Below are 26134 nucleotides of genomic sequence, written 5' to 3'. Positions count from 1 at the left end.
GCTTTCTAAGGCCCACTTGACTTCACATTCCAGGATGTCTGGCTCTAGGTCAGTGATCACACCATCGTGAATATCTGGGTCATGAAGATCTTTTTTGTACAGTTCTTCAGGCTTCATCAATATGTGAACCGTGAACTTCCTGATGTTCAAGCTGGTTTTAGAAAAGGCAAAGGAACCAGAGATCAAATTGCCAACATTCCCTGGATCATGGAAAAAGCAAGAGAGTTCCAGAAAAGCATCTATTTCTGCTTTATTGACTATGCCAAAGCCTTTGACTTTGTGGATCACAATAAACTGTGGAAGACTCTTCAAGAGATGGGAATACCAGACCACCTGATCTGCCTCTTGAGAAATTTGTATGCAGGTCAGGAAGCAACAGTTAGAACTGGGCATGGAACAACAGACTGGTTCCAAATAGGAAAAGGAGTACGTCAAGGCTGTATATGGTCACCCTGCTTATTTAACTTCTATGCAGAGTACATCATGAGAAACGCTGGACTGGAAGAAACACAAGCTGGAATCAAGATTGCCGGTAGAAATCTCAATAACCTCTGATATGCAGATGACACCACTCTTATGGCAAAAAGTGAAGAGGAACTCAAAAGCCTCTTGATGAAAGTGAAAGTGGAGACTGAAAAAGTTGGTTTAAAGCTCAACATTCAGAAAACGAAGATCATGGCATCCGGTCCCATCACTTCGTGGGGAATAGATGGGGAAACAGTGGAAACAGTGTCAGATTTTATTTTTCTGGGCTCAAAATCACTGCAGATGGTGACTGCAGCCATGAAATTAAAATACTCTTACTCCTTGGAAGGAAAGTTATGACCAACCTACATAGCATATTCAAAAGCAAAGATATTACTTTGCCAATAAAGGCTCATCTAGTCAAGGCTATGGTTTTTCCTGTGGTCATGTATGGATGTGAGAGTTGGACTGTGAAGAAGAATTGATGCTTTTGAACTGTGGTGTTGGAGAAGACTCTTGAGAGTCCCTTGGACTACATGGAGGTCCAACCAGTCCATTCTGAAGGAGATCAGCCCTGGGATTTCTTTGGAAGGACTGATGCTAAAGCTGAAACTCCAGTACTTTGGCCACCTCATGCGAAGAGTTGACTCATGGAAAAGACTCTGATGCTGGGAGGGACTGGGGGCAAGAGAAGGGGACGACAGAGGATAAGATGTCTGGATGGCATCACTAACTTGATGGACGTGAGTCTGATTAAACTCTGGAAGTTGGTGATGGACAGGGAGGCCTGGCGTGCTGCGATTCATGGGGTCGCAAAGTGTCGGACACGACTGAGTGACTGATCTGATCTGATCTTATCTGCATATTCTTGCCATCTCTTTTTAATATCTTCTGCTTCTGTTATGTCCATACCATTTCTGTCCTTTTTCAAGCCCAGCTTTGCATGAAATGTTCCCTTGGTATCTCTAATTTTCTTGAAGAGATCTCTAATCTTTCCCATTCTGTTGTTTTCCTCTATTTCTTTGCATTGATCACTGAAGAAGGCTTTCTTATCCCTTCTTGCTATTCTTTGGAACTCTGCATTCAGATGCTTATATCTTTCCTTTTCTCCTTTGCTTTTCACTTCTCTTCTTTTCACAGCTATTTGTAAGGCTTCCCCACACAGCCATTTTGCTTTTTGCATTTCTTTTCCATGGGCATGGTCTTCATCCCTGTCTCCTGTACAGTGTCACGAACCTCAGTCCATAGTTCATCAGGCACTCTATCTATCATATCTAGGCCCTTAAATCTATTTCTCACTGCCACTGTATAATCATATGGGATTTGATTTAAGTCATACCTGAATGGTCTAGTGGTTTTCCCTACTTTCTTCAATTTAAGTCTGAATTTGGCAATAAGGAGTTCATGGTCTGAGCCACAGTCAGCTCCTGGTTTTGTTTTTGCTGACGGTATAGAGCTTCTCCATCTTTGGCTGCAAAGAATAGAATCAATCTTATTTCGGTGTTGACCATCTGGTGATGTCCATGTATAGAGTCTTTTCTTGTGTTGTTGGAAGATGGTGTTTTTTATGACCAGTGCATTTTCTTGGCGAAACTCTATTAGTCTTTGCCCTGCTTTATTCTGTATTCCAAGGCCAAATTTGCCTGTTAATCCAGGCTTTCTTGGCCTCCTACTTTTACATTCCAGTCCCCTATAATGAAAAATACATCTTTTTTGGGTGTTAGTTCTAAAAGATCTTGTAGGTCTTCACAGAACCGTTCAACTTCAGCTGCTTCAGTGTTACTGGTTGGGGTATAGACTTGGATTAGTGTGATACTGAATGGTTTGATTTGGAAATGAACAGAGATCATTCTGTCGTTTTTGAGATTGTATCCAAGTACTGCATTTCGGACTCTTTTGTTGACCGTGATGGCTACTCCATTTCTTCTGAGGGATTCCTGCCCACAGTAGTAGATATAATGGTCATCTGAGTTAAATTCACCCATTCCAGTCCATTTTAGTTCGCTGATTCCTAGAATGTCGACATTCACTCTTGCCATGTTTTGTTTGACCACTTCCAGTTTGCCTTGATTCATGGACCTGACATTCCAGGTTCCTATGCAATATTGCTCTTTACAGCATCGGACCTTGCTTCTATCACCAGTCACATCCACAGCTGGGTATTGTTTTTGCTTTGACTCCATCCCTTCATTCTTTCTGGAGTTATTTCTCCACTGATCTCCAGTAGCATATTGGGCACCTACTGACCTGGGGGAGTTACTCTTTCAGTATCCTATCATTTTGCCTTTTCATACTGTTCATGGGGTTCTCAAGGCAAGCATACTGGAGTGGTTTGCCATTCCCTTCTCCAGTGGACCACATTCTGTCAGATCTCTCCACCATGACCCGCCCGTCTTGGGTTGCCCCACTGGCAGGGCTTAGTTTCATTGAGTTAGACAAGGCTGTGGTCCTAGTGTGATTAGATTGACTAGTTTTCTGTGATTACAGTTTCAGTGTGTCTGCCCTCTGATGCCCTCTTGCAACGCCAACCGTCTTACTTGGGTTTCTCTTACCTTGGGCGTGGGTATCTGTACTGACTGTTAAAAAGTTATGTGTAAATTCAAGAAGAAACGCATTAGGAATTTCTTAGCAGAGAGTAATCCCAGTTTCCTGGAGATTTAATGAGATGTGGCTCACAGAAATTTCTGGTTCCATCTGCTTTTAATTAAAAAGTCAGTAACACTCTTGTTGTGCTTCAGTGTGAATTTCCTGAATGTGAACCTAGCCATATTAAATATGAGCCTCACAGCTGTTGTCTTATCACTATCATGGTATTTATCGGACATGGAAATAGCTTCTTTTATATTGGCCTGGATGACAAGCTTATGCATTCATTACATGGGAACAAGGCAACACACACACTTTCATATCAGCCAAACATTTGTTTGTGCCGTTCAGCTCATAATGGCACATGTAAAGATATTTGGTACCCAGAATACTCTCCAAGGTAGCAGGTCATTGCTATTGTATCTAATCCCTACTGTCTTGTTTTCTGCCTTTGGGATTCAGGCTCTGACTTGGGAATTCGGATCTTTGCTTTTCTGTGCTGATAATAAGCAGGACATTGCCATCCAAAATTCAGACCGTTACACATAGTCATTCTTTTTTTTCAGGAAATTTCACTCAAGCTGGGTTCTCATGCTGACCCCCACTCATCCTCCTGTCCAGGTCCTGCAAACCTGCAGGTTCCTGTTACCATAATCAAAGCATGCCCAGGCAATTAGCAATTTCTTAAACAGGTCATCTAGCTCACAAAATTTCAGTGTTTCCTTGTTCTAATACAAACATTTTAAAGTCTACAGATTTCTCTTGAAATTCCACTTTACTCAAAAATTGATGGACTTTCAAGGGAGGTTTCAATACAACTCTCGCAATTATTAGTAAGTACAGTAGCCGAAAAAATCAGCATAGGCATAAAAGATTTGAGCAACAAAAGAAAAATATTAATCTAATTTACATAGAATCTACCTTCAGAACCCAGACAGTAAAACTGTATATCTCACAGGTTTTGATGTGTAATATTTTTATTGTTCTTTGGTCTTAAGTTTTTTTTTTTTTTTCAGCATATTTTCTCTTTTGACTAGTAAATTCCCCAGAAGTAGGTTTGTAAACCAAGTATATGGAAATTTAAGCACTTACTTTTTTGTTATTAACTTTAGGTTAGTGATGCTATGGTCAGAGAATGTGAACAGAGTTTATAAGCTACCTGTTCATTGAAAAGTATTGGGACTTTATGTCTTAGAACATAGCCATTTATATATTTGATTCTTATATGCTTGAGGAGCTCATGTACTTCCTAATTTTTAGATATAGAATTTTATACAGACCCAAATAACTTTTCTCAGGTTCATTGAGCTTTGCTTGACAAAATTATAATATATTTAAAATGTGAAACATGATGATTTGACGTACATACATATTGTGAAAGTCTTCCCACAACTGAGTTGATTAACACATACATCACCTCACATTTTGATCTTTTTATGTAAGAGAGCTAAGTTCTACTATCTTAGCGAATTTCAATTATGCAATACAGTATTATCAACTCAAGTCACCATACACTGCCTTAGATCCTTAGACTTTATTTATCTTATAATTCAAAGGTTGTATCCTTTTACCAACTTCTCATTCCTCCATCCTGTAGTTACCGGTAACCACCATTTTATACTCTGTTGCTAATAACTTTTGCTATGAACTTGGCTTTAAAAAAAATATTCCACATATGAGTGATACCATTCAGTATTTTTCTTGTTTTTGTCTGGCTGATTTAGCATAATGCTTTCTGTGCTTACCTGCTAAGTCGCTTCAGTCGTGTCCGACTCTGTGCAACCCCATAGACGGCGGCCCACCAGGCTCCCCCATCCCTGGGATTCTCCAGGCAAGAACACTGGAGTGGGTTGCCATTCCCTTCTCCAATGCATGAAAGGGAAAAGTGAAAGTGAAGTCGCTCAGTCGTGTCCGACTCTTTGCGACCCCATGGTCTGCAGCCTACGAGGCTCGTCCGACCATGGGATTTTCCAGGCAAGAGTACTGGAGTGGGGAGCCATTGCCTTCTCCATGTGCTTACCTATGCTGTCACAAATGGAAGGATTTCCTTCTTTTTAAAGGCTGAATATGTTCCATTATATGTATTTTGTTATGATTTTTTTTTAAGTTTGCCCTTGTTAAGTGGAGCATAAGGTGAGCTGATGTTCAACAACAGACCAGGAGAGAAATTGAAATAGAGGTTTACTACTCACAGGTCCTGGAGGTATTTGGCAAGCCTAGAGGGACCACGAAGAAGGCAATGGCAACCCACTCCAGTACTCTTGCCTGGAAAATCCCACGGGCAGAGGAGCCTGGTAGGCTGCAGTCCATGGGGTCGTGAAGAGTCAGACACGACTGAGTGACTGCCCTTTCACTTTTCACTTTCATGCATTGGAGAAGGAAATGGCAACCCACTCCAGTGTTCTTGCCTGAAGAATCCCAGGGACCGGGGAGCCTGGTGGATTGCCGTCTATGGGGTCGCACAGAGTCGGACACGACTGAAGTGACTCAGCAGCAGCAGCCAGTATTCTTGCCTGGAGAATCCCAGGAACAGAGGAGCCTAGTGAACTGCCATCTATGGGGTCGCACCGAGTCAGACAGGACTAAAGTGACTTAGCAGCAGCATCAGCAGCAGAGGGACCACATCAGGAGGTCAAGGTAGAGTGCAGACCGAGAGACAGATGTGGGGTACATGCCTTTATTAGGGTCTTTGGGTGGCATGCTTTGGGGTTCCCAGGTTAAGGCTAACTGGGCAATTAGAACCGAAAGAGTGGGAGTCTGGAAAGCCCCTCTAGGGTCATATTAAGGGGAAAACTAGAGGAAGGTTTTTCCAGTAGTCATGTACGGATGTGAAAGCTGGATGATAAAAAAGGCTGAATGCCGAAGAATTGATACTTTCGAATTGTGGTGTTGGAGAAGACTGTTGAGAGTCCCTTGGATTGCAAGGAGATCAAACCAGTCAATCTTAAAGGAAATCAACCTTGAATATTCATTGGAAGGACTAATGCTGAAGTTGAATCTCAAATATTTTGGTCACCTGATGCAAAGAGCTGACTCACTGGAAAAGACCCTGATGCTGGGAAAGATTGAAGGCAGTAGGAGAAGTGGGTGACAGAGGATGAGGTGGTTGAATGGCATCACCGACTCAATGGACATGAGTTGGAGCAAACTCCAGGAGATAGTGAAGGACAGGGAAGCCTGGCATGCTGTGGTCCACCGGGTGGCAAAGAGTTGGACATGACTGAGTGACTGAACAAAAACAAAGAGGAAAGCACTGGGAAGCAAGCAAAGAGAACTGCTGATCCCAGGCATTGCTGGAGACGTCATATCAGGAATTTACATGTGACTCTATGGGCTGCAAATCAGGACATGTGCTTTCATGGGTTTAAGGTTACTGCAGGCCCTGTGGTCAAACAAAATTTAGATTTTCATTTTCTTGATGATAAGTCAGGTTGAGGAACTTTTAAAATACCTGTTTTCTTTGGAAAAATGTATATTCAGGTCCTTTGCCTATTTTTAATTGATTGTTATTTTTGCTTATGAGTTGTATGAGTTCTTTGTATATTTTGGATAATAACTTCTTATTAAATATATCCTTTGCAAATGTTTTCTCCCATTCCATAGGTTTTATGTTCATTCAGTTGATGGTTTCATTTGCTACTTAGCAGCTTTTTAGTTGATGTAGTCCCAGATGTTTATTTTTGCTTTTGTTGCCTTTGCTTTTGGCACCATTGGTGTTTTTCAGTGACTAAGTTGTGTCCAACTCTTTGCAACCCCATGAGCTGCAGCATACCAGGTTTCCCTGTCCTTCACTATCTCTCAGAGTTTTCTCAAATCATGCCCATTGAGTTGGTAATGCTATCTCATCCTCTGCTGCCCTCTTCTCCTTTTGTTTTCAATCTTTCCCAGAATCAGAATCTTTTTCAGTGAGTTAGCTCTTCACATTAGGTGGCCAAAGTATTGGAGCTTTAGCTTCAGCATCAGTCTTTCCAATGAATATACCAGATGAATTTAGAATTGACTGGTTTGATCTCCCTGCTGTCCAAGGGACTCTCAAGAGTCTTCTCAAGCACCACAATTCAAAGACATCAATTCTTCAGTGCTCAGCCTTCTTTAACGGTCCAACTCTCACATGTATACATGACTACTGGAAAAGCCACAGCTTTGACAATATGGGCCTTTGTTGGCAAAGTGATGTCTCTGCTTTTTAATACACTGTCTAGATTTGCCATAGCATTCCTTTCAAAGAGCAAAAGTCTTTTAAATTCATGGCAATAGTATACTGTCCTCATTGATTTGGAGCCCAAGAAAATAAAATCTGTCACTGCTTCCACTTTTCCCCCAATCTATCTGACATGAAGTGATGACACCTGATGCTGTGATCTTAGTTTTTTGAATGTTGAGTTTTTAGCCATTTTTTTCACTCTCTTCTTTCACCCTCATCAAGAGGCTCTTTATTTCCTCCTCACTTTCTGCCATTAGAGTGATATCATCCACGTATCTGAAGTTATTGATATTTTTACCAGCAATATATTAAAAGATATTATTGCCAATACCAATGTTAAAGTGCTTATCCCTGTTTTATTCTGTGTTTTTAATAGTTTTAGCTCTTACATCCAAATCTTTAATTGATTTTGAGTTGATTTTTATGTGCAGTGTAATATAGAAACCTAGTTTCATTCTTTTGCATGTAGATATCCCAGCACCATTTATTGAAGAGACTATCCTTTCCCCATTGTATAGTCTTGGTGCCTTCATCAAAAATTAATTAACCATATATGCATGAGATTACTATTGGGATTTCTATTCTATTCCACTGATCTATGTGTCATTTTTATGCCAATGCCACACTGTTTTGATTACTAAAACTTTGTAATGTAGTTTGAAGTCAGGAAATGTGATGACTCCAGCTTTGTTCTTTCTCAAGTTTGCTTTGACTACTCAAAGTGTTTTGTGGCTTTATATAAATTTTAGGATTGTTTGTTGTATTCCTATGAAAATTCCAATGAAATTTTGATAGGGATTTCACAGGATCTATTGATTATTTTGGGTAGCATGGATATTGTAACATTATTAATTCTTCCAATCTATGAATATGGATTATCATCCCATTTATTTTTGTATTAAATTCCTTTTACCAATGTCTTATAATTTTTTTTCACAATTCCACAATTTAGATATTTTAATGTAAATATTATAAAAGTGATTCATACAATAAAAATACATACTCATAATAGGTAACATAAGATGGAAAGTAAAAATCTTCCTTCCCACTCCTTTAATCTTCTAGCATCACAACTATAAATACAACAGTTTCTTTCTTTATTTTTAAAAAAAATTTTATTTTTTTTTTTAACTTTACAATATTGTATTGGTTTTGGCATATATCAACATGAATCCACCAGAGGTATACACGTGTTCCCCATCCTGAACCCTCCTCCCTCCTCCCTCCCCAACAACAGTTTCTTTAATATATTGGAATTTACATAGTCTAAGAAGTCACAAGGCTTTGTTCTGTGTTGGTTTGTTTTACATAGTGTTGAGATACATTTTAAAATCTTAAGCATCATTACTGTTAGAGTAGTAATGAAACAATTTTATAATAATTTATAGTTAATGTTGGGTTGCCAAAAGTCCTATTTTCTTCACATTTTATGTTTTCTCTTCCTCATTAAAATAATGTTGCTCAAAACATATCTGACCCCTGTTGATCACCAAGATTTTATAGTCTTGTCTTGCAAATGCAATAGATATATAATTAAGCAGTTGATACACATACAGAGGTTGAGCACAAATAAAGCCCACAATGTACTTCTGTGTAATGTATGTACTAACAGGTTGATTTTGTCATTGTTACATTTGACAGCAAGAAAAAATTAATTTGTTTCTGTTCATTGCTGTAATTAAACAAAGAGTGGGTTTTCTTTCAGCTTCAGAGAGTAGATATTCTGAATGCTTTTTATTTGCAGCATGTGATGGAATAAATTTTCAAGAACATGGTAATACTGTACCCTTAATTAAAAATTTGGCAAAACTCAAAATTTTATCACCCAGTGTTAAACTACTAAGGAGGATCAGGTAAGAAGCAATTACCCAAATATAAAAGGCTAAGCTGTCCATTCTTTAGGATGCTACTTCTACATTTACCTGAACTATGTAAAGTGATATGAAGAGGCCAATAGATGTCAGCAGATTATATGTTACTTTTATCCAGTCTTTGATAAGTAATTTCTTTTTTTAAGTTCATATGACCCTGTTTAAACACTATCTTTGACCCCAAAGATAATTACAAGATGCTCAAGGAGAACAAATGTAGAGAAAATGGTCAAAATTGTTACCAGGGGAACTATCAAGAACACAAAGTCAATGAAGAATCAAGTTCTCCAAGTGTGTGAGGAAAAAGATAAGTGCTGTGAGAAAATGATCCCGAGCCCTCTGCACAGGATAAGGAGTGTAGGCAAGCCCAAGCCCTCAATGATTTCCAGCATGCTTGTTCCACTGTGGTCACTGACAAAAGATTCCTTCATCTACTTTTGAGAATTTTTCTTCTTCTCCAGGGTTTCAAAATACTTTGTGAACCAGAGAGCCCCCAATTCTGGATCCTCATGTCCCTGATAAGTCAGGGATGCCCTGCGCTGAATGTGTGCTCTGCCCCAGGAGAGGAGCTGTGGGTTCTGGCCACTTAGCCAGAGTGTCAGTTCATGGCTCAAGTGTCTCATGGATCTGAATATACTGATCTTTTACCTCCTTGGTTAATTTATTCTCAAGTGTTTATTCTTTTTAATTTTATTGTAAATGGGATTGTTTTCTTAATTTCTTTTTCTAAGAATTCATTGTTAATATTTGGAAATGCAACTGATATTTTGTATATTGATTTTTGTACCTTTCAATTTTACTAAATTTGTTTATTAGTTCCAGTTTTTTGGTTGAGTTTTTAGGGTTTTCTATATATAAGATTGTCATCTGCAAATAGATACAGTTTTACTTCTTTTCTAACTTAGATGCCTTTAAGTTTTTCCTTATCTAAGTGCTCTGGCCAGAAAACTTCAGGTACTATGTTGACTTAAATTGGCAATAGTGTGTATCTTTGTCTTGTACCTAATCACAGAGGAAAAACTTTTAGAGTTTCAACATTGAGCATGATTTTAGCTGTTGATTTGTAGTACACTGCCTTTACTATGTTGAGGTATATTCCATCTGTATCTAATTTATTGAGAATTTTTTCCTTGTCATGAAAGGTTGTTGAATTTTGTCAAAGGCCTTTTCTGAATCTATTAAGATCATCATACAATTTTCAATTTTTATTTTGTTAATGTTGTGTATCACATTTATTGATTTGTGTATGTTGAACCATCTTTGCGTTCCAGGAGTAAATCCCACTTGATCATGGTGTAATATTCTTTTTTAAAAAATAATTTTATTTATTTATTTTTGGCTGTGTTGGGTCTTTGTTGCTGCTTGGGCTTTTCTCTAGTAGTGGCTAGTGGGGGTCACTCTTCGTTTTGGTGCCCCAGGCTTTTATTGCAATGACTTCCCTTCTCGTGGGGCATGGGCTCCACAAGGGTGAGGGCTTCAGTAGTTGCAGCACATGAGCTCAGTAGTTGCAGTTTGCCGGTCTTAGAACACAGGCTCAGTAGCTGTGGTGCACGGGCTTACATGTGGGGTCTTCCGGGACCAGGGATCAAGCCCATGTCTCCTGCACTGGCAGGCAGATTCTTTACCACTGAGTCACCAGGGAAGCCCTGTGTAGTCTTATTTTAACACAGTATTGAATTTTGTTTGTTCTTATTTTGTTGAGGAATTTTGTATCCATGTTCATAAGAGATATTGGCCTGTGGTTTTCTTTTCTTGTAGTGTCCTTGTCTGCCTTTGTTGTCAGAGTAATGTTGGCTTCATAAAATGAGCTTGGAAGTGTTCCCTCTTCAATTCTTGAGAAGAGCTGGAGAAAATTAGAGTTAATTGTTTTATACATTTTTGGTAGAATTTATCAGTTTTTTTTTTTTTTTTTTTTGGTGGAGGTTCTTGATTACTGATTCAGTCTCAGTTGTTATTGGTCTGTTCAGATTTTCTATTTTTTATGATTCAGTCTTGGTAGGTTGGATGTTTCTAGAAATGTATTTGCTTCTTCCTAGTATCTTGGAGAAGGCAATGGCAACCCACTCCAGTACTCTTGCCTGAAAGATCCCATGGACAGAGGAGCCTGGTGAGGTGCCATCTATGGGGTCACACAGAGTTGGACATGACTGAAGCGACTTAGCAGCAGCAGCAGTAGCAGTATCTAGTTTTCCATACTACTATTGTATTGCTGTCTATTTTCCCTTTAGCCCTGTTAATATTTGTTTTAAAAATTTTGGTGGTCTTTTGCTTATTTTTTCATTTTCTACACATTTTGTTTGTTTCCATTTGAAAGAGAGGAGTTAGACATATTTTAACTTTTGTGAGTCATAGACCCAGAGGATATATCCCATCTGGGTTATATTTTTATCATAGGCTCTCTTAGGCTCATGACAGAAAAATGGAATTTTTGATCCCACACTAAGTTTTAACAGAACTACATTCTTTTCTTCTTTCTTTTCTTTTTACCTAGGTGGAGATAATTATGGAAAGAACCAGATAAGTTATAGATAAAGAAACTATAATTTCCTTCACTATTTGACTACAATTTAAATACAATAAACAATTTTCTGACTAGGATATGAGAGGATGTAGAAAATCTTTGTTCACATGGTAACACCAAAAAATTAGATATTATAAAACTTGTACTTATTTATGAAACTATTGAAGAGAGGTGGCTGTACAAAACCCCAGATGGACTGATTTTTAGACAGAAGAGCTCTTTATACATAACTATCAAAAAATGGCAGTTTCTGGAGGCAGCATTGGAGAAGAAAGCCTGCCAAGACTGAGACAGATGAAAGATTAACAATAGTGGGAACATGTTGGAGAGACCGCAGTCTTCAAGATTCTCAAATGTTGTGATACTTTACTTGGACTAACAGTTCTCCCTGGCTTACCCTTCCTGTCTTGCTGGGTAAAGGACAGTGATTGTGGACCTAGTCTAGAGAATACACGAGACTAGAGGATATAGTAGGTGCCTAGAGAAAAGGGCTCTCTACCATGGATTCAAAATGATGAAACTGGAATCTGACTTCCAGCAGGCCCCAGGACTCCAGAGCAGGGGGGCTTCAGTAGTTGTGGCATGTGAGCTCAGTATTGGTGTATTGATAAGATCAAAGAGATTAGACTTGGACAGAAACAGCTCTGGCACTGGGAGGAAGGCTAGCCACAGATGAAGTCAATATTAAAAATTGCTTCTTTAGGCTAAAATTAACTTGCTACATAGTGATATATGAATATGATTCACATAGTGATTATATGAATAATTGCCTCTTTAATAGTCGCATGTTGGAAAGAGATTTCACATTCTTGGAAATAAATATAAAGCAAAGAGTTGTGTAATTATATCTCCACTGCTATCTATAAACAATGTCTAGTGTATCACGAAGCATTGTGAGATATGTGATAAAAATGGAACACATAAAAACAAACCAAGGAAACATATTCATAGAAATGCAGATATTGGAATTAACAGAGCAGCTTAAAACTAGTATTATAAATATATTTGACTTGTGGCCCTAGCTGGATTCTGTCCCTCAAATAAAGATCGTTGCTGCTCTCAATTTGGCCAACTCTGTATGACTTTTTCTCTTCCCAGGCTCTAGTAACAATCCCTTCTCTTAGGTCATTAAAGCATTTTGGTAGAAATAATGGCTACAAGAAGAGAAAACCTGATAAAAGCAATACTTTTACAGGCAATATTTAACATTTGACTTTACAATTAGTTTTTACCATGTATAATATTTTTTATATGAAAAATTGATCCCAATGAATATGCTTCTAATAAATATATAAATAAAATTGGGAAACTAATTTATTTAACTGTGATTTTATTTTATTTTATTTTTTTGTGGACTGTGCTTTAATTTTTTTTTGTTGTTGTTGTTGGCAAAGCAATATCTCTGCTTTTTATTTTTATTTTATTTTTTAACTTTACAATATTTTATTGGTTTTGCCATATACCAAAATGAATCCACCACAGTATACATGTGTTCCCCATCCTGAACCCTCCTCCCTCCTTCCTCCCCATACCATCCCTCTGGGTCGTCCCAGTGCACCAGCCCCAAGCATCCAGTATCGTGCATCAAGCCCGGGCTGGCAAATAATGGAATTAAATGGGCTTAAAGGAATTTACTTGGTATACTTTCTCATAGATATTTTAATTTGAAGATTTAACTAGAGTGACTCCCCAAAGCTGGAGAAATTAGGATCTTTTAGATCACAAATGCAATGTAGAGATCATATTTAAGGCTGATTGTAACCATGGGAAAAATACGGGGGAATTAGAAAAAAGTCAGATAAAAGTCTCCACTTACAGCAAAGTCTTACTCCCCACATTAATGAACTGATAGTTAATTACACGGTACCAAAGTGAGTTTGCCTGCTCTTCTTGAAGTGGTGGGTTAAAATAAGTGTCCCAACAGATGAATAGCTGTCACTGAATGTGTCTGTCTACATCAGGTACTGAGCTTTTGATTCAGAATGGAGTGAAACTAGGCTACATAGAATTTACTGAGGAATTTCCTTTTAGACACCATTAAAAGCTGTAAACTGAATCTTGTGAATGTTCATATTTCACCACTAGATGTCACTGGGAGATAAACAGTTACTGACCAGACTGGTGTATTGTAAGTTTTCCTATGAAAAAAATTGATTGATCTTGTGAATATATTTTTTGTTTGCTCAGAAAAATCAGAGTGTCAGACGCTTCTTATGCTTCACATCTTCTCAGCCGAGTATTTTTTCCCCAGCCATTGCTAAGATGAAAACTGGTTAGAGAACCTAACATCATCTGCACTGTCTTCTGCATTTTTACACTAAGGCTTTTCTTATGATGTGGTTGGGACATCTGTGAGCAGCTGCTTATCATGTTTGGATGCTCAAAACTGCAAGTGTGGGGGAATGAACACTCCTTGGTGCACAGGGGAACATGGCTCTTCGGGGACATGAGTCAGGTCATGGATATGTGCTACCCTCGTAGCCCTCAGGCTTACAGCACTGAGCCCCAGTCTGTGGAAATCCTCAGACGCTTCCAGTGGGATCAGATTCTAGTTTTCTGGAGTGGTGACCACTCTGATAATACACCACTGTTTGGACTTTCTCTCCTGTTGTACTTGCCAAGTCTCCCACTCCTAATACCTGGTATCATGTCCCTAAGTAAAGTCTTACCTATAAAGCTTCCTTTGTCATTGCAGTGTCCTTTGACTTTCTCGCCTTTCCTATTTTAGATCTGCTTTCTGGAAGGAACTTAAACACAACCCCCAGCCCTGATAAAGAATATTTTTAGCCCCTCATAGCTCCACTTGCAGTCAACATCTTTTCAAAACAACAAATATTCTGATCTCTATGTCCAAAGTTTAATTTTGATTCTGCTTTTGAACTTCATGTTACTAGAATCATATAGTAAGACCTATTTGTGTCTATCTTCTATCATTCAACAACTTTTTTTGTGAGGTTTATTCATGATGTGACATTCAGCAGTAACATTATTTTTCATTGCTATATATTATACTGTTTTAAAGTCTATTTTATCTGATATGAGTATTGCTACTCCTGCTTTCTTTTGGTCTCTATTTGTGTGGAATATCTTTTTCCAGCCCTTAACTTTCAGTCTGTATGTGTCCCTTGTTTTGAGGTGGGTCTCTTGTAGACAACATATATAGGGGTCTTGTTTCTGTATCCATTCAGCCGGTCTTTGTCTTTTGGTTGGGGCATTCAACCCATTTACGTTTAAGGTGATTATTGATAAGTATGATGGCGTTGCCATTTATTGTTTTGGGTTCGAGTTTATACACCCTTTTTGTGTTTCCTTTCTAGAGAAGATCCTTTAGCATTTGTTGGCGAGCTGGTTTGGTGGTGCTGAATTCTGTCAGCTTTTGCTTGTCTGTAAAGCTTTTGATTTCTCCTTCATATTTGAATGAGATCCTTGCTGGGTACAGTAATCTGGGCTGTAGGTTATTTTCTTTCATCACTTTAAGTATGTCCTGCCATTCCCTCCTGGCCTGAAGAGTTTCTATTGAAAGATCAGCTGTTATCCTTATGGGAATTCCCTTGAGTGTTATTTGTTGTTTTTCCCTTGGTGTTTTTTAATATTTGTTCTTTATATTTGATCTTTGTTAATTTGATTAATATGTGTCTTGGGCTGAATGCAGAGTTCCAAAAAATAGCAAGGAGAGATAAGAAAGCCTTCCTCAGCGATCAATGCAAAGAAATAGAGGAAAACAACAGAATGGGAAAGACTAGAGATTTCTTCAAGAAAATTAGAGAAACCAAGGGAACATTTTATGCAAAGATGGGCTCGATAAAGGACAGAAATGGTATGGACCTAACAGAAGCAGAAGATATTAAGAAGTGGTGGCAGAAATTCACCAAATTGTACAAAAAAAGATCTTCAAGACCAAGATAATCACGATGGTGTGATCACTCACCTAGAGCCAGACATCCTGGAAGGTGAAGTCAAGTGGGCCTTAGAAAGCATCACAAAGAAGAAAGCTAGTGGAAGTGATGGAATTCCAGTTGAGCTATTTCAAATCCTGGAAGATGATGCTGTGAAAGTGCTGCACTCAATATGCCAGCAAATTTGGAAAACTCAGCAGTGGCCACAGGACAGGAAACAGTTTTCATTCCAATCCCAAAGAAAGGCAATGCCAAAGAATGCTCAAACTACCGCACAATTGCACTCATCTCACACGCTAGTAAAGTAATGCTCAAAGTTCTCCAAGCCAGGCTTCAGCAGTACGTGAACCGTGAACTTCTAGATGTTCAAGCTGGTTTGAGAAAAGGCAGAGGAACCAGAGATAAAATTGCCAACATCTGCTGGATCATTAAAAAAGCAAGAGAGTTCCAGAAAAACATCTACTTCTGCCTTATTGACTATGCCAAAGCCTTTGACTGTGTGGATCACAATAAACTGTGAAAAATTCTTCAAGAGATGGGAATACCAGACCACCTGACCTGCCTCTTGAGAAACCTATATGCAGGTCAGGAAGCAACAGTTAGAACTGGACATGGAATAAGAGATTGGTTCCAAATAGGAAAAGGAGTATGTCAAGGGTGTATATTGTCACCCTGCTTATTTAACTTATATGCAGAATACATCATGAGGAATGCTGGGCTGGAAGAACATGCTGGAATCAAGATTTCCAGAAGAAATATCAATAGCCACAGATATGCAGATATGAATACCACCTTTATGGCAGAAAGTGAAGAGGAACTAAAAAGCTTATTGATGAAAGTGAAAGAGGAGAGTGAAAAAGTTGGCTTAAAGCTCAACATTCAGAAAACGAAGATCATGGCATTTGGTCCCATCGCTTCAAGGGAAATAGATGGGGAAACAGTGGAAACAGTGTCAGACTTTATTTTTTTGGGCTCCAAAATCACTGTAGATGGTGTAGTGGCTTGTCAAAGTTTTCTGGTTAGGGAAGTTTGTGTCGGTGTTCTGGTGGGTGGAGCTGGATTTCTTCTCTCTGGAGTGCAATGTAGTGTCCAGTAATGAATTATGAGATGTCAGTGTGTTTGGAGTGACTTTGGGCAGCCTGTATATTGACACTCAGGGCTGTGTTCCTGTGTTGCTGGAGAATTTGCATGGTATGTCTTGCTCTGGAACTTGTTGGCCCTTGGGTGGTGCTTGGTTTCAGTGTAGGTATGGAGGCGTTTGATGAGCTCCTGTCGATTAATGTTCCCTGGAGTCAGGAGTTCTCTGGTGTTCTCAGGATTTGGACTTAAGCCTCCTGCCTCTGGTTTTCAGTCTTACTTTTACAGTAGCTTCAAGACTTCTCCATCTATACAGCACTGTTGATAAAACATCTAGGGTAAAGGTGAAAAGTTTTTCCACAGTGAGGGACACCCAGAGAGGTTCACAGAGTTACATGGAGAAGAGAAGAGGGAGGAGGGAGATAGAGGTGACCAGGATGAGATGAGGTGGAATCAAAAGGAGATAGAGAAAGCTAGCCAGTAATCACTTCCTTATGTGCACTCCACAGTCTGGACCGCTCAGAGATGTTCACGGAGTTACACAGAGAAAAGAAGAGTGAGGAAGGAGACAGAGGTGGCCAGGAGGATAAAGGGGAGAATCAAAAGGAGAGAGACAGATTCAGCTAGCAGTTAGTTCCGTAAGTGTTCTTCACCGTTCGGAACACACAAAGAGATTCACAGAGTTGGGTAGAGAAGAGAAGGGGGAGGGAGTAGATAGAGACGACCTGGTGGAGAAAAAGGAGAGTTCAAAGAGGGAAGAGAGCAGTCAAGCCAGTAATCAGCTCCCAAGTAAAAATGGGTACTGAAGATTGCATTCTTAAAGGCACAAAATTGATAACAAATACCAAAAAGCAAAGATTAAAAATCTAGAGTAGAGGTTGGTTTTTTTTCTTTCAAAAAAAGAAAGGAACAAAACAAAACAAAGTCACAAAAATGATTATATATATATATATATATGAAGTTTGCTATATATATATATATATATATATATATATATATGAAGTTTGCTTTAAAAAATAGGGTCTCTCTTTTTGTGAAGTAATAGTAGGTTATAAAAATGAAAATTAAAGGAGTAATATTGGACTTAAAAAATTGAAAAAAAATTAAAAAAAATAAAGAATGATAGTAAAAATATATCTAGGACTTTCTCTGGTGTTGTTGTGAGTATTGTGGGGTCAGTTCATTTTTGGATACTTCCTTGATCTGGCTTATATTTCTCAAGATCCATAGGCCCCTTCCTATGTAATTGGTACTAACTACAGGGTTTTAATCTATTGCACCTGTCACTTCCAATGAGGTTCCCTCTGGTTTAGCTTCTTCTGTTTGCTGGTCTCTTCAGTGTCTAATTTCTGCCCTGACACAAGTGGGTGGTGGTGGACACTTTTTTAGGCTCACTTGTTCAGTCGTGCTGTGGGGAGGGAGGGACGCTCAAACAAATAACACTGGTGTGTGCTTGCAGTGTCTCAGCCACACTGGGTTTGCCCCTGCTCACGGCGTGTGTGCTTTCCCTGTCTACACTGCTTAGGCTCTAGGTTGCTCTGCCAGGAACTGTCTGAAACTAGCCCTGTGTTGTATGCACTTCCCAGGTCTAAGCTGCTCAGGTTCAGGTACTTGGGTAGTCCTCAGAGGGGCAGACTCAGTTGGGCCTGTGGTTTGTGCTCTTCCCAGGTCCGAGCAGCTCAGGTGACCAGGTGTTTGGTGAGCATGGTCGCTGCGACTTATCGCCTCCCGCGTTCCTGCCGCTCAGTTTTCTGGGTGTACAAGTGGCACACCTTCTCAGGCGGATGTTGACCATCTAGAATCTCAAGAAGTCTTAGTTAGCAACGAAGTCTGCTTGCAGTTTGGTAGATAATGCTTCTCCGGGGCTGCGATTGCTCCCTTCTGGCTATGGCTGCCTGTCACCAGAGGGGGATGGTCTGCAGCTGGCTAGCTCTGCTCAGTCCTTTGTTCTGTGAGTGGGTCTGATGGTGTGTTAGGTTAGGGCTTTTCGCATAGCTCTAGTTAGTCCTTTGTTCTGTGAGTGGGCCTGGTGTTGACTAATGGTACTTAACATCTTTTCATATTCCCCTTAACCATTTGGATACACTCTTTTGTGGAGTACCAGTTTAAGGCTTTAGCTATTTGTGTGTGTGTGTGTGTGTTTGTGTGTGTGTGTGTGTGTGTGTTGGTGTGTGTGCGTGGTGAGGAGGAGACCACACCACCATTTTTTCCCACCATATTGAAAAACAATTCAGTATTTAACTTACTGAATTGAAGTTCTTTATAAGTTTTTATACTAGTCTTTTGTTTGATATGCATTGTGAGTATATCTATCAGTCTCTGGATACTTTTCACTGTCTTCAAGTTGCATTTTGATGAAAAGTATACCTTATTAATGGATTGCAGTTCATTGATATCTTTATTTATGATTATTTTATTCTACTCTTGTAAATTATTTACCCAAACCTGGTGGTCATGATGAAATAGTCTCAGTCTCTGGTTCTCATACTTGTGTGGACATCAGAATCATCTAGAAGGCTTTTTAAAGTACATATTGTTGAGACAAACTTCCAGAGTTTTTAATTCTTTAGGTCAGGGGTAATGTTTAAGAACTTAATTTCTCATTACTTCCAGGTGATGCTGATTCTGCTCATCTGGGAATCCCACCTTGCAAAGCACTTTACTATTTTATCTATAAGAAACTTAATTACCTTTTGTATTTATATCTACACTATACCTGGGCGTTCTCAGGTGGTGCTCAGTTCAGTTCAGTTGCTCAGTCATGTCTGATTCTTTGTTACTCCATGGACTGCAGCAGACCATGTTTTTCTGTCCATCACGAACTCTCGTAGCTTGCTCAAACTCAGGTCCATCAAATCGGTGATGCCATTCCACCATCTCATCCTTTGTCATCCCCTTCTCTTCCTGCCTTCAATCTTTCCCAGCATCTGGGTCTTTTCCAATGAGTCAGTTCTGCACATCAGATGGCCAAAGTATTGGAATTCAGCTTCAACATCAGTCCTTCCAATGAATATTCAGTGCTTATATCCTTTACAATTGACTGGTTTGATCTCCTTGCAGTTCAAAAGACTCTTAAGGGTCTTCTCCAACACCACAGGTCAAAAGCATCAATTATTCAGTGGTCAGCTTTCTTTATGGCCCAACTCTCACATTCATCCATGACTACTGGAAAAACCATAGCTTTGACTAGACAGACTAGTCAAAGCTAGTGGTAGTGCTAGAGGTGAAGAATCCGCCTGCCAATGCAGGAGACACAGGAGATGTGGGTTTGATCTTTGGGTCGAGAAGATCCTCTGGAGTAGGAAATGGCACCCACTCCAATATTCTTGCCTGGAAAATTGCATGGGCAGAGGAGCCCGGTGGGCTACAATCCATAGGGCCACAGAGAGTTGGGCAAGACTGAGCACACAATACAATATACTTAGACTTGATTTTTGTGTGTGGTGTGAAATGGAGGTAAAATTGCATTTTCAGTGTTAGTTATTGATTAATAACACTGATATGAAGTATTAATTATGGTGTAATATGTGTCCCTATGTATATATTGTTCTGTTGTGAAGTCATGTCTGACTCTTTGCAACCCCTTGGAACCCATCTGTATATACATAGGTCTGTCTTTGGGCCCCTTATTCTGATCCTTTCTTCTATAAATCTATCCTTATGTCACTGCAATGTAGTAATTTTAATTACTCTAGGTTTATTATAAATCTTGATAACCAATAGAGTGACTCTTTCTACTTTCTACATTTCAAAAAGAAAATGTATTGTTTTCTTTCATATTTCATGAAGAAAAGTCAGAAAAAGAAATAAATAAAATTCAGAATTATTTCTACATTTTAGAAAGCAGAGATGTCTATTTAAATGTAAATACTGGAGTAACAATTATTAATAAGAAACAATACAGAGTTACAGACATCCTGGAAGTTACAGGTTTCTTTCTTAAGCCATACCAACAGTCTCTGAAGTCTGGATATCTATAAGACACTTCTGTTAAAAAACCAAATTTGAAAGTCAATAAGAAGTAAAGTGAAGAAGATTTTGAAAGTGAATGTATCCGGTGTTATGGGCTGAATTGTGTCTTCCTAAAATTCATATATTGAAGCCCTAATGCCTAGTGTCTCATAATACAACTGTACTTGGAGAGAGGGCCTTTTAAGAAGGTAACTAAATGAAGATGAGGCTATTAGGGAGGTCCCTAATCTAATCTGAATGATATCCTTACAAGAAGAGGACATTTGCACATACACAGTCAAAAGGGATGTGCATGCACAGAGAAAAGATGGTGTGAAGACACTGATGTGAGAAGATGGCCATCTATAAGCTAAGAGAGAGACCTCAAGAGAAACCAAACCTTCTGACAACTTGACCTTGGACTTCTGGCCTCTAGATCAGTGAGAAAGAAATTTTTGTTGTTTGAGTCACCCAGTCTGTGGTAACTGTTATGGCAACACTAGCAAACTAATACATGCAGTGTTGGCAAACTTTTCTTCTAGATGATTAGTCATGAGGCAAAGTGGACAAGTAAACAAGCACATAAGCTTTGTAGAATAATAGTTAAAAACATAGAATTTTCAGAACATATTAAAATCAACATTGTCTTAAAACAGTTTTTATAGAGGATGCTCTTAAGGCGAATTCTGAGTAGGCATAGAGCAAAAGTCATCTTTGCCTACTATCCATCTGATCATGAAAGAGTTAGTCACTCAGTCGTGTCTGATTCTTTGGGACCCCGTGGACAGTAGCCCACCATGCTCTTCAGTCTATGGAATTCTCCAGGCAAGAATACTAGAGTGGGGTGCCATTCCATTCTCCAGGGGTCTTCCCAACCGAGAGAGTGAACGTGGGTGTCTTGCATTGCAGGCAAATTCTTTACTATCTGAGCCACCAGGTAAGTCCCCTATCTAATTATAAATGTCCTCAAAAATACAATGGGAAAAAAAGGGTATCAAATGCAATTGGTATAAGAATAGGCACCTAATAAATGTGTTAATTATCATCCATATTACCTAGTGATTGCTGAAACAAGTAAAATCCAGAAAGCACTATGGCCAAGAAAATGTTCTCTGACTATCCAAGATTCTCATCAGTTTCCTGCAGAGAAGTTAGAAGTTGATATCTAACATGCCAGGTGTTATACATGGTGCTCATTATGTAGGTTCAATCTCTAATATCTTGATATCTTCATCAGTTTCCAAATTGAAAACCACTTGAAACATTCTAATGGATGTACAATCTCACTGCTCCTGCTTGGTTATTGTAGCCAGTATTTGGGGCTCTGAATGAACAAGACCATGTAAGCAGCAAAACTATAGGTAAAATGACTTAATGAAGACTTAATGAGGCTCATTGCATCCCTGTACTTTCTCTCACAAGGGAAATACTCTCTACATTTATGGTTGGTTTACCCGTTTCTTTCTCTAGAGCTTCTGTATTCTCCCATTTCTCATTTTAGTGTTTAGCATGTCCCTTGGTATTTATTAACTACTGATTGAATTAAGACATATGGAAATCTAAAGGAAAGAGCTTTGGTTTAAATTGATTTATATTCTAAGCTGCCTACAATTCTGTGTTGTTCTTCACTATGAAAAATAAACATTGTTTTTCAAACTTACTAATTTGCTTTGGAGCTTTTGTCTTTCCTGAATCTAAAGATTTATGCCTTTCATTGATTCTGTAAAATTATCAGCCACAGTTTCATCAAATATTTGCTCTGCTCATTATTTGTATTCTCTCCTAATGAATTTCCTATTAGACTTATATTGGATTTCATGTTAGTGTTCATATCTCTTAAGTTTTTTGTTTGTACTCAAGAGCTATTTAGCTCTGTCTTGTGCTATAAAAAAATCCTTCAGCTCTCTTAATTTAGAAATATTCAAAAATTGCTTTCTCTGTTTTTTGCTTAATGCATGAGTCAAGTTTTAAATTACAATATTTGGAATATTCATGTCTAGAAGCTTAATCTTCCTTGTATTTTTTGATGTCACTTTCTCTTCTGGTGTTGTTTCTTTTCACATCTTTAAGCTTTAAAAATACAATTTTGTCAGTGTGTGATTTCTTGAGGGATCTAGCCTTTATTTGTTTGTCTGTCTACTTTCTTTTATGCTGAATTATTTCTCTCCGTATCCTGTAATTTTGGATTATGCACTCATATTAGGAAAGGCTTTATGTGTAGGAATTTTTTACAGACTGCGTTGAGCATTCTCAAAATAAACTTTGCTTTAAATTTTACCTAGTGTTGGGAATTCCCTGGTAGTGTGGTGGTTAGGACAGGTGCTCTCACTGCCCATGGCCCAGGTTCAGTCCTGGGCCTGGGACCTAAGATCCCACAAGCAGGTGGGCCCTCCAGAATTTTCATTCACCAAGTGTCACAGAGATATCACAAACTTGGAATCATCTTTTAATTTTTTGGTTTGTGTATTCTAAGATCACACAAGGAGCTCCAGTCTCAGACTTGTGATTAGTAATTCTCAGAATGAGAGGCAAGCAAACCAGCCAATGTTCAGTGAATACCCAGCTAAGCACACTTCCTTCCCTGACAATTAGGTAGATATTTGTTAGTCCATTTTGTCACTGAGACCAGTGTATAGCAGGAAACTTAGTTTCAAATTTCACTTTATTTGAGACAAAGTCTCAAGGCCTTGTCTCCTTTTTTATTTTTTGGCTATCTGTGCAGAAATGGCAACCCACTCCAGTGTTCTTGCCTGGAGAATCCCAGGGATGGGGGAGCCTGGTGGGCTGCCGTCAATGGGGTCGCACAGAGCTGGACATGACTGAAGTGACTTAGCAGCAGCAGCTGTGAGATCTTAGTTCCCCAACCAGGGATCAAATTCATTCCCCATGCATGGGATCACAGAGTTTTAACCACTGGACTGCCAGGGAAGTCCCAAGGCCTTGCTTCCTGATCGAAGTAACCACAATAGCCAACCCACTAGGGAATACACAGGATGTCTTGAATGCCTGAGCATCATTTCCTGTTTGTATCTCTGGGTTTCTGTTTTTTTCTATGTTTGATTCCCTTATTTCATCAAAAGCACAGCTATGTATTCAAAAAAAGAATGAAAAGACATTTTTTTTTAATCTTGAATTTCTTAGTCTATTCAAGTTACACAATGTGCCATCTTGCCAGAAATAGAATCCATAACTATAGACTTCCCTGGTGACACAATGTATAAGAATTTGCTTTCTAGTGTAGGGGACATGCATTCAATCTCTGGTCCTGGAAGATTTCACATGCCACGGAGCAACTAAGACCATGTGCCACAACTACTGAGCCTGTGGGCTGCAACTTCTGAAGCCGTCACACCTACAGCCCATACTCCACGAGAAGAAAACCCACCACAATGAGTAGCCCCCATGCGCTGCAACTAGCGAAAGCCCATGCAAAGCAACCAAGACTTAGTGCAGTCAAATAAATAAATAAAAATTAAGAAAATAGTACCGGCATTTGTTGAAAAATATTTCTAACAAAATGAAACGAGTTGCCAGTCCAGGTTCGATGCACGATACTGGATGCTTGGGGCTGGTGCACTGGGACGACCCAGAGGGATGGAATGGGGAGGGAGGAGGGTTCAGGAAGGGGAACACATGTATACCTGTGGCGGATTCATTTTGATATTTGGCAAAACTAATACAATTATGTAAAGTTTAAAAATAAAATAAAATAAAAAATAAAATAAAAAAAGAAAAAAGAATTCATAACTGTGTTTCATGTTCTTATACACAGAAATCTAACAATCGTGATAAAACAATGCTTTAGATTTGAAAGTGAGTTAGAAAGGAATACTGTAATTGGGTTGAATGGGTAGGGACAATAAGAAGATGGAGAAGAGGACTGGGGGCTGATATAAAGGCTTAGATAAAGGAAAACACAGAAGAGTGAGAAAGAAGGAGAGAGTAGAGTGGCAAAGAGGAGAACACACAGGTGGGAAAGAGCAGGAGTCCAGTAAGGACCAAAAATGCTGGAGCCAAATTTCATATTAGAAAACGCTCAGTTTTTCCCACTCAGTCATTTTTACAGATAAGAAAACTGAACTCAGAATGCTGATATAATTTCTCCAATACACTGTGTCCAGCAGGTATCCACTCAAGAGTTCATCTTGACTCTCAGTGCAAAGCTCCTTTTGGGAAAATATTTTCTGTGGCGGGGGGTGGGGTGGTTGAGAAGCACACAAATGATTGAAGAAAGAAAAGGCAAGGGAAAACTTGATGCAGAGTGGGAGAGAAAATGAGGTCAGTAAAAGATAAATTGGTATAAGAGGCAGTGGATTTCTCTAGAAGGGAAGTTGGGGTTTCTTTGGGCAGGGAGAAGGATGTAAGATGAGCCTGTGAGGCAGTGTGGAGAGAGAAGTTCACATTTGGGTCCTGAGGAGAAGGAATTCAAGAGTTGTGACGGTATTTGTTGTTTGGAGAAGCACTAAATAAGAGATGTTAGAAAGAACAGGAGAATTTTGATTCACTGGCCTAAGCACCAGTGAATCAAGAGGGAGGAACCCGGGGAGGTCTGGTCACCCAGGGAAGAATACTTGACTCCCTTGTATCTTGTCAACTTGAATTCTAATTAGGGCTTATCTCACCTATTCTGGTTTTCTCTTCTGGAGTTTCTTGGTCCAGAGAGCACATAGTTATCAGGACTTATATGACCGCCTTATTTTCTCCCAATTGCCCCCACCCCCGCCCCCCGCCTAGGTCATGGTCACCTTCCCTCTGGCCCCACTTTAGCCCTTGAAGTTGACCTCTGGTTCTGCTTTTCTTCAGCTTCTCTAGTTCTCAGAATTCCTTAGGCAGCTCCTGAGAAGCCCCTGTCCTTTCTCCTCCTTCAGATCTGTCCTTCATCCATCATAGCTGAGTTTATGCTCAGGAATGGAGTGGCTGGGGAAACTGCAGATCCCTGGTGGGGCCACGACTCAATTACCAGCTGCTTGCTGCCCCTGACTAAGATCAGCTCTGCTATAGAAGTTGACCTGAAGAACCAGGGGCTCTGCTCCACTTCTCTTTCCAGTCCTCTTCCCACTCTTCCCGTTTAGCTTCCTTTCCCTCTTCCTCCTACTTTTAGCCTCTGCCTCCCTCCTCTTCCCTTCATCCTCTTCCTCTTTTGAGCTTCCTCCTCTCCTCCTCCACCTGTTATGTCCCCTGGTGACTCTGCCCAGCTCCTCACCTGTTGGTCCCAGACTCCATTCCTCAGTTAATTAACTCTTGTTTCTCTTCTACCTATCCAAACTCAAACTGCCCCCTCCATGCTTTTCCCCAGTCCACAGTGAAGGGTGTAAGCACTGGTGGCTACACAGTTTTGGGGTCCAGTATTCTTGAGAGTCCCTTGGACTGCAAGGAGATCCAACCAGTCCATCCTAAAGGAAATCAGTCCTGAGTGTTCATTGGAAGGACTGATGTTGGAGCTGAAACTCCAATACTTTGGCCACCTGATGTGAAGAGTTGACTCATTTGAAAAGACCCTGATGCTGGGAAAGATTGAAGGCAGGAGGAGAAGGGGACGACAGAAGATGAGATGGTTGGATGA

General features: G+C 39.5%; 2 pseudogenes; both read right to left on the bottom strand.

Annotated features, from left to right (window-relative positions):
- Nucleotides 1-3137: 3137 nt before the first annotated feature.
- Nucleotides 3138-3608, bottom strand: LOC112585455 (annotated as a pseudogene).
- Nucleotides 3609-8741: 5133 nt separating this feature from the next.
- On the bottom strand, nt 8742-25239 carry LOC112585505 (annotated as a pseudogene).
- Between the last annotated feature and the right edge of the window lie 895 nt (nt 25240-26134).

This window comes from Bubalus bubalis, chromosome 6 (genome assembly GCF_019923935.1).
Source record: "Bubalus bubalis isolate 160015118507 breed Murrah chromosome 6, NDDB_SH_1, whole genome shotgun sequence".
Lineage (NCBI taxonomy): Eukaryota > Metazoa > Chordata > Mammalia > Artiodactyla > Bovidae > Bubalus > Bubalus bubalis.
Note: the sequence above shows the minus strand (reverse complement) of the source record. Positions and strands in the feature narration are given on the sequence as shown.